Raw genomic sequence first — 10,314 nt, 5'->3', positions numbered from 1 at the left:
CTAGAAGTTACCAAGACTTCAGATTATAGCCAAGATGTTGTGTCCACATGTGGGCTATGAATTGTACAAACGTTTGCATTTAGTAGCACTGTTTGTTCCAAGAAATGCTAATATAGCAAATGAGTGCTTAACTGTAATGGAATTGTTTAACATTACATTTTTCTCAGAACTAGTTCTTTTCCCTCCCCCTCGCTTTTGTCCTGGGTGAAACTTGCTTGTAAATGCAGACACTAGGTGGCACTCACATTAAAATAAAACCCTGAAGCTAGTGCAGAAGTGCAACCCTGGCAAAAATGCCCATAATAGGGGTTCAGAAACTAACTGCTGGTAGAGACTCCAACCTGGGCTTTTCTGTTTATGTACTCATGGAAAACATTAATTCAAAGCAAGTGCCTCGCATGAAGCTTGTTGATGTTGGAATATGGAATGGAATGTGATTCGAATTAATAACCTAACATTAAGTTTTATTAGAATTTTAAGAATTAGAATTTTATTTTTATAGGTACAGAATCAGTCTATGCTAGGAGACACTGGTATGATTCTTGTCAGGCTTTACTCTGATGTCACTTCCTCCATTGTCTCCAGTGGAATCACTCCCAGTTCTCACCTGCATAATATCCGAATCAAGCTCACTGAATTTCAGTCCATGTTTTGCAGGCAGAATCGGACCCACAGGGTCAGCATCCACAACTTAAGTTGTGCTGCTCCCCATCCCCTGTTGTGGTGTGAGCTCCATCCAGCATACTTTGCATGTGGCTGATGTAAATGTAATTCCTTTCCATTGCCATATTTCAAGAGACCTCTGAAAATATTTTTGCATGTTTCATTATTTATAAAACCATCATGGTTTGAATATCTTTTTCTTTCGCAACTTCCACTTCCCTGTGTTGGAAATGAAATTTCAATTAATGGTAGCTTTTGTTCAACCATCACCATACGTTAAAACAGGCAGAACTTTTACATACAAAATATACATCCTGGGTTCTGTGTGACTATACTTGACCTTTTCCTTAGTTAATTTTTGTGCATGAGGTTTAATGGAGCCGAGATCTGACAATTTTGTTAGTAGAAGGTGCTGCTATGCTAATACCAATGTCTTGGGGAATTTTTCGTAAGCTGTACAGAACTGTCTTTGTTTCTTGGGTAGGGAGGAGAAGAGTGTAAAAACTCACATTTCTCTAGATGCAACTATTGGCTTTAATGTTTTAGAGTAGGACAAATTTAGGGTTTAAAACTTTTGACTCTGCCCTGGTCTCTACCGTGAACTAATGTGGTATAATTACATCACTTGAGGTGTGGAAAATCCATACCTCTAAATGATGCATTTATATCAACCAAACTTCCAATGTAGACAGTGCTATGTTGACAGGAGGGATTCTCCCCCTGACATAGCTACCAGCTCTTGGGGAAACGGAGTACCTATGCCAATGAGAGAAGCTCTTCCATCAGCACAGATAGTGTCTTCACTTAAGCATAACAGCTTCTGCAGCACTATAGGTGTATACAAGCTCTCTGTTGTCTTCAAATTTGAAAGTAAACATATTTTATTAAATGCTGTAAAAGTCCCTTTCTCCCTCCCCTCCCCCCACACGGAGTAGAACATACATTAGAAAACAAGATAGTTGGGTTAAATCAAAAAAAGAGGGTAGGTGACGAAGGTAAGTAGCACACACATTGTGTCCCCATAGGAGCTGCTGGAATACAAAGAGTTAGAGAGCTCTGTGATGAGCATAAAAGATATTTCTCACACCCCACCCAGAAAAGACAGAGCCTTGGTACATTTACAGTCAAAGTGAATAACTGACAGTATTTTCTTCAGGCTTTATTTTTTTGCAGAAACCACTGGTGGGTGGGTGATTACACCCCATATGTGGAGCTATTGGAATCTCAATCTGTCCAGTGGCAGGCACTACTACATTCCCTGCCCAACTGTATTCACTTTATCATCTCATGATGTCTTGTGAAGTCCTCTGGCAGAGCTGGCCTATGGAGAACTTACATAGCACGTATCTGCATTATGTCTAGCTGGAGCCAGTGCACCAAAACTGGTGCTTAGATACAAACACTTCCACCTTTAGTGAATGAAACCCCCAGGAGTGAAGCTATACAAGAATGATTTAAGGTATTAATATTTAAATTCTCTAAGTGGTAGAATGGAGGGATACACCTGTTTTTAGTGGTATTTGAAGAATCATCTCATTCCTCGTGATAAAACTCTGCCTGTACTGTACTAACACTGCTGAAATAACACTGCTGTTCTTGCCAGAAAGTATCTGATCATAGTGCACTCAATAGGCAGGTGCTGTTTCTAGCAACATTAACCATTGTAGAATCAAATCACTTAAAGAAAAAACCCACTGCAGTTTGTTACTCCCTTAGCTGACTCCTGAAAAATAATCATCTTCAAAGAGTAGGCGTAATAAACACATGGGATGCAGGGCTAAAGGGAACTGAAGAGATCAACTAGTGCAACCCCCACCATGCTCAGGCAGGACTAAGTAAACCTAGACCAGTGGGTCTCAAATTTTTTTTACTGGCGACCCCTTTCACATCACAAACCTCTGAGTGACACCCCCCCCAAAAATTAAACACACTTTTTTAAATATATTTAACACCATTAAAAATGCTGGAGACAAGCAGGGTTTGGGGTGGAGGCTGACAGCTCGCAAACCTCCCCCCGTAATGACCTTGGGCCCCCCTGAGGGGTCCCAACCCCCAGTTTGAGAACCCCTGACCTAGACCATCCCTGACAGGTGTTTGTCTAACCTGCTCTTAAAAACCTTGAAGGATGGGGATTCCACAACCACCCTTGGTAACCTATTCCACTACTTAACTACCCTTATTGTTAGCAAGCTTTTCCCAAAATCTAACCTAAACCTCCCTTGCTGCAGATTAAGCTGATTACTTCCTGTCCTACTGTCAATGGACATGAAGAACAATTAATCCCCAGGCTCTTTATAATAACCCTTAACACATCTGAAGACAGTTATCAGGTCTGTTCCCCCCATCCCCCTGTTGTCGTTTCTCAAGACTAAGCATGCCCAGTTTTCCAAACTTTTTGTTGCTGCCTCTGTTCAGCTGAGGTCTTACCAGTACCAACTAGAGCAGGACAATTATCTCCCAAATCTCACATGCAACATTCCTGTTACACCCTTGAATATTAGCGTTTTTATAGTTGTCACATTCTTGACTCATTCCAGTTGTGATCCACTGTATCCCCCAACTCGTTTTCTGCAGTACTACCACCTAGTCTGTTGTTCCCTATTTTGTTTTGTGCAAATGATTTTTTTTCCTTAAGTGTAGTACTTTGCACTTGTCTTCAATTTCATCTGGCTGATTTCAAACCAGTTATCCAATTTGTCAAGGTGGTTTTGAATTTTCATTCTGCCCTCTGAAAAGTTTACAACTACTCCTAGCGTGGTGTCCTCTGCAAATTTTATAAGCATACTCCACTCCATTAATAAAAATATTGAACAATACTGGACCCAGGCCATACCCCTGTGGCACCGCATTAGATATGTCCTTCCAGTTTGACAGTGTACTACTCTTTTTGAGTGTGGCTTTTCAAGTAGTTGTGCACCCACTTGACAATTTCATTTAGACCACATTTCCCTACTTTGCTAGGGAATGTAATTTGCCTCCAAATGTTATTAAATACGACTGCTGCCTGAACATTTAGATTTCAAGGCGTGGGTATCTGGGAGGGAGGGTGTTTATCCTCACTATGACAAAATCCAAAGAGAAATATTATCCACTTTCATAGTGCCAAAAAAAAAAAAGCATGTGCTATGGATCTGCCATAAATAGCTGATCATTAACACTGCTGCAGTGCACTAATAGGTGCACTATTCTTTAGCCCTTGTCAACACTACACATTTATGTGGGTATAACTCACTAATCCACACCCCTGAGCGATGCAGTCATAGCAACCTAACTGTCAGTGTAGACAGCACTCATGTCAATGGGAGGGCCACTCCCATCAATACAGTACTGCCTCTTGGAGAGGTGGATTACCAATGCTGCTGGGAGAAACTCTCCCACTGGCATAGGTAGTGTCTTCACTCAGTACTACAGTGGCACAGCTGCACTGCTGGAGTGCTGTAAGTGTAGACAAGCCATTGGTCTCCTGTTCCTTTTTCTCTTTGAGTTTATTTAAACTGTGTTTATACTACACTTATGAGCTGATCAAAGCACCCTTCTGTTCTCTCGTATGTCCCGTCTCTCTCTCTTTTCAGCATGCACCTATCCTAGCATGCGCTGCTTCCTCCTCCGCTGGTGGTCCCATCTCTGGCCCAGGAGGAATGTGTGATCTCTGACACATCTCTGGCACAGGCAGCCAGGCCTCTCCTCTGCACTCCTTTGTTCCTTTCAAACATAAACACACTTAACCAGCCTCTCCCCTAACCCTCATCTTCAAAGCAGTCCAACAAAGTAATATCCCTCTTGGAGCATGTGCCAACACATGCTCTTGCTTTCAGAAGGAAGAGTTCAATCAATCGAAGGGCCCTGCCTGCAATTGGCATTTGCTTTTGCCTCTCTAGCCATATCTCAGCTTGCTCTTTTCTTACCACTGGTCTAGCTTCCATGCAGCTCTGCCAGGACAGACAACAGTGGGAGTTCTAAGGTTGATAAGCCACAGGTGTCTCCCCTCTAAGCAGACTGCAGTGATGCTCCTAAAAATGCCTGTATTAAGTATAGCATTAGCATTTACGTAGTGGGAACAACAGTATTGCTAACCCCACGCATTGAAAAATCATGAATCAGGTGCCAAAAAATCATGAGACTTGTTTTAAATAAGTTTTGAGTGGTTTTTTATTTTTGTTTAGGATGCTCTTTGATTGCATTTTCCCAACTTTTCTCCATGGAAACATATTTTTTAAAAAAGGGGTGGGAAGCTGAACTTTTCTCCTGATCATATGCCTCCTGGAGCTGGGCCTGTCAGAAAAGCACCACACATTGCAAAAGTTGTGATAAAAGCATGAGAGTTAGCAACCCTGGAAAAGTGCTTTGAATTCCCCATATGGATACACCTTTGTTTTCTTGCTATATTGTCAAAATAATCCCCAGTCCTCATTTCTCAGTGCTATCATTAGTAACCTGGAAAGTATCTGGGTACTAACACCTGCCCCTTTCCAAGGAACAGAGGCATCATTTTCAGTTAATATCAAATATAAAACTTAAACAAATTGGTTAGGCTCATTTTCACTTAGTATTTGATAAGCTTTAACTATTTCATCCTCATGACATGTAAGAGAGAGGGGCAAGTATCCCTGCCATTTTATAGATAGAGAAACTGAGGCAGCAAGCAGTTATGATATGTGCAGGGGCCACCCTGTGTCATTAACAGAGTGAGGCACAGAACTTGGGAGTTCTGGTTCCTGGTTCTCTTCCTCAGTCCACTGAGCAGGTAGCAGGACTTCTACCTGTTCTCCTTTTGAAGTGAGCACTGCGAGAACCTGTTCTCTTGTGCAGTATTTCTGGGCTCAGCCTGATGGAGGAATGAATGGGAGGACGTGGTACAGCTCATGCTGGTAAAGATGCTCGTCTGACTGAAAGGGAAATGGCTGAGTATTAAATACTTGCAACATTAGATTTTGTACAATGAGCTAATCCCCTCACCCCCCCAATATATTAAATTGGTAGCATACTATCCAAAACAATTGTTGGGAAACTTCTTGATCCCTGGTACCTTTCCAGCAAATACTGTACTAGGAGACCTGGACACTTTACCAGGAGCCAGTACTTGGATCCTCCCTATGCGAGTGCTACCACCAGACTACAGAGCTGGCCCAGAGTTACTCTATTTCTATTGTAGAGCACTTGGATGGCACCCTCCCCCAACAAAGGCGCTAATATAAGGGGCTAACTTATGTTTGAGTAGAGCCAGTTCAGCAAAAGTTGGGCTACCAAAAAGCGACTGCCTGCACAATCTTTGACAGGTTTATCGGGGTAATGACATCACTGTAAGAGGTGGGATTTTGCATCTTCTCCATTTATCAATTTCTTCTGTCCCCCATTCGTGAGTAGTTATTTATCAGGGCCACCTCTCACTGTCCGTCTCTTTCTGCCAGCTGGCCCAGTGAGCTGTAGTGGCAGAGCCTTTGGTGGAATCCATTTGACTTGACTTTCAAATTGGCTCGTTCTTCCGAGGAGGGATTCTTAGATGTGAGAGAGATTGGGGTTTGTTACCAACGTGGGAGTGACAGACTGAAGGTCATTCTTCATGCAGTCTGGGTTAGATAAGTGAACACTCATTCCAGGGCCTAGGAAAATGGAGCAGGGGGAGGGGAGAATGCAGATCTTAGTGAACCTTTCCTCTCTCACAAGCAGACCTCTGATCCGGTTACAACATGATCATTGTGTTAGTCTAGAATAATTGTCCCTTTGTTTTGTTTCCTAAACTTCAAACAAACTGAGCCAGACCCCGAAGCATTTTTGTTTTGAAAACATATGTGCTTCTGTGGGCTTTGCACGCCAGGTCCCACAGCTTTTCCATTAATGGTCACCAGACAAGAAAAAAGATAAGATCTTGATCAAGAAACATGCAGCCTTGTTTGTTCAGAAAAAACATGTGCCTCATTGTTTTCCCAGCAGGAATTCAAACTATCCGATGGCTATTGAGAGCAGCCAAGAACACCATCAGCATCTTTTCCCCCAAGTTTTTTCTGGCAGCACTGGTGTCCTCTGTCAAAGGAAGATTCCTTGAGAGGAAAGGTGGTCTTGAGGCTAAGGCATTGAACTACAACTCAAAAGACCTGACTTCTGCTCTAGGCTCTGCCCTAGACTTCTTGTCTGACCAACAGCAAGCCACTTAATCTCTCTGGGTAAGTATACACAGCAAAGAAAAACCTCCAGCTGGCCTGTGCCAGCTAACTCAGGCTGGTGGACTGCAGGCTACAGGGCTGTTGCATTGCTGTGTAGACGCTTGGGCTCAAGCCTGAGCTCTGGAAACTTCCTGCCCCCACAGAGTCATAGGGTCTGCGGCCCAAGCCCCAAGTCTACACAGCAATGAAACAGACCCTCAGCCCAAGTTGGCTGGCATGGGTCACATGCAGGTTTTTCTTTGTTGTGTATACATACCCTCTGTGCCTCAGTACCCCAGCTGTGAAATGGGGTTAGTACTTCCTTTCTCCCCTCCTTTTGTATCTATCCTTTCTATTTAGATTATAAGATATGGTTCAGGGGCTGTGTGTGTGTACAGCATCTAGCAGAATAGGGACTTCATCTTAGTGGGGGCCTTTAGAGGCTATGTAATACAAATAATAATTGTACCATCAAAAGCACCACAGATGAGTATAAGGCAGTACTGTCTCTAATTTGGACCAGATTGGTTTTTCTCTCCATTCTATGTTTCCAGGAGTGTAAGATTCCAATGGAACCTGGGCATTCATAAGAATTTTGAAACTGATGCTAGGTATTTTATTCATATGTATAACCCAGTTAAGATTAAGCACAGAACATCTGATTATCTGGCTTGGATTCCTACATCTGTACTCTTCACCCACATTAGAGCTCACTGTAGCCAAAGGATTACAAAGCAGCTCCCTAGTTTAATATGAACTGGTCACCAGGCTAGCAAAGGCAATCCCACATATGATTTTAAGCATATGCTAAGTAGGAGGCTGCCTAGTGCAGTGTACGTCTAATGGATGTCACAATAGCGAAGGATCCCTGGTGGCTGCTCAGCTGGTGGTATTTTCTTTTCCCATCATCACGCTGCAGCCTCGGGTGGTTACAATGCTAACATGGTCAAACCCACAAATACTATCTAGCAAAACATTCATCTAGAGGAGGACCTCACACCCCTTCCAAGTCCCCTTTGCCCTGCTCCATCAGCACAAAAGGGATTTACAGCTGACTTAAGGCAGTGCTTGAGCATTGGCATAGCCAGCCCTGAAACAGGTGCTCCTGGCCCTAGCACAGGCAATGTTCTAGGACAGGCTAGGAGCTCCATTGGGGCAGAGGCAGGGCTCCTGCAAAACAGCTCCTTGGGAGTTCTCCATCAGCACAAGTGAGAGCATCCCTGATGCTTCTCTAACTTACACCAGGGGCAGGCTCAGCCCCCAGGAGCCTCCAGGATTAGTGTGAGAGCCATTCGTGTCCTCTTCCCTCCCTATGTGTTTTGAGTGTTCCTCTAGCACATCTGGGAACTACTACTGGGCCCCTTGAGTATGTGTCTCCTTTCCACTGGACCCTTCACCCTCAGGCTATGCACTTACTCTTCTCTTATCAGTAGGGAAATTCCAGGCTCTAGGGAGTTCTGGATGAAAGGCTACATTCTGTTTGTTTTGTGTTCCGTCCGTGTTTCACACCACTCTTTTCAAAACCCACCTCTCCTCTTTGGTGACTCATTCAAAGTAGTTTAATCTCCTCGCTCTGTCTGTGGCTGTAAAATGTAATAGCAATAACGTGGGGCTTATTTATCCTGCAGCCATGAAAATGCTGTCAGAAGAAACTGATACGCTCTCTTGAGGATAAGAATGCTGCTCTGGGGAGAATTTTTCTTGAACTTGGCTTTGAATTCTCTTCAAATGGAAATTTCCCTTTTTGAAGTGAGTCCATTTTCCTCTTTGTTTCTTTTTGCTGTTTAAGTAAGTATCTACAATTTGGGGTTTTCATTGGAGAGTGAATTATCTCCTGCGGCTCATGTCTGTGTGGGGCTGATGGACCTGGCTAGAAACAGAGATTAGTGTGACTATCCCTCAGGTTCCCCCCACAAGTGCCAGTGCTCCTCTGCTACGCCAATCCTGGAATCCCTGCACCACTCTGCCAATGCGCTTCAAACCTGATGTCTTCCCCTCTGCTTTTCAAGCTCTGGGCCTCACACACAGCTCCGTCAATGCACCATAATCCAGCCTGTAGCACCTTGCTGCTACTCCTGGCCTGAAACCACCACACAGTTAGGCAAAATAGGAAATGATTGTCTAGGAAGGAGTGCTGCAGAAAAGGATCTGGGGGCTATAGTGGATCACAAGCTAAATATGAGCCAGCAATGTAATACTATTGCAAAAAAAGTGAACATCATTCTGGGATGTAGTAGCAGGAGTATTGTAAGCAAGACACAAAAAGTCATTCTTCCACTCTAATCAGCCCTGATTAGGCCTCAACTGAAGTATTGTGTCAAGTTCTGGGCACGACACTCCGGAAAAGATGTGGACAAATTGGAGAAAATCCAGAGGAGAGCCACAAAATGATTAAATGTCTAGAAAACATGACTTATGAGGAAAGATTGACAAAACTGCATTTGTTTAGTCTGGAGAAGAGAAGACTAAGGCAGGACATAACAGTCTTCAAGTAGGTAAAAGGTTTTTATCAAGAGGAGGGTGATAAATTGTTCTTCTTAATCACTGAGGACAGGACAAGAAGTAATGGCCTTAAATTGGAGCATGGGAGATTCAGATTAGACATTAGCAAAAACTTCCTGACTGTAAAAGTAGTTAAGCACTGGAACAAGTTGCCTAGGGAAGTTGTGGAATCTCTGTCATTGTAGGTTTTAAAGAACAGGTTGGATAAACACCTGTCAGGGATGGTCTAGATCATACTTAGTCGTGCTTCGGTGCAGGGGACTGGACTAGATGACCTATTGAGATCCCTTCCAGTCCTACATTTCTACAATTCTGTGGTTGGCAGACCAAGGCCGGGATTGAACTAGCACCAGGATGAAGGTGTACCTGTAGACGTGTGGGGGAGTCTGAGACTGAAACAACATGAAATAATTCAGGGCAGGATTGAGTTTCATTGGCAGAGCGATGGTGGGGAGAAGGGAGGCAGGAATGGAATAGAACCAGGTCCAGATTGAAGTGCACTTAAAGCGGCAGTTGGCCTGTCACACTGTGAGAAGCAACGATGGAAAATGGACCACAGGCAGTGACAGAATGGAGTCCAAAGGAAGGCAGAAATAGCAAGTTCATCACAATCTTTTGGATACCCTTCCCTGTGAGTAAATTGTCTATTCTGCTGCCTCTTCCTGGGACTCTGTGATCTTGTCCCATCATATGCTGGTTCTGTTCCACCTAGTGACAGGCACAGTTTGGAGGCTCATAAACTCCCCAACCGACTCCCACTTCGTATTTTCTTCCTGATGAGTCCCCATTTCACCACACAGTGACCAGGCAGGGCTAAGGGGATCTCTGGGGAAGGCCAGGAGAAGGAGGAACTCAGAGGAGAAGGAGCTGCATTTCCCTGCCGTTCCCCTCACTTTAGTCTCTGAGATAGAGATGAAGAACTTCAGACACTTAATACATCAAGTAGAGGAACAGATTTGCCATAACTGAAAAAGCAGCAAAGAATCCTGTGGCACCTTATAGACTAACA

The sequence above is a fragment of the Gopherus evgoodei genome, chromosome 1 (genome assembly GCF_007399415.2).
Source record: "Gopherus evgoodei ecotype Sinaloan lineage chromosome 1, rGopEvg1_v1.p, whole genome shotgun sequence".
NCBI classification, from domain to species: domain Eukaryota; kingdom Metazoa; phylum Chordata; order Testudines; family Testudinidae; genus Gopherus; species Gopherus evgoodei.
This window is presented reverse-complemented; position numbering follows the sequence as displayed.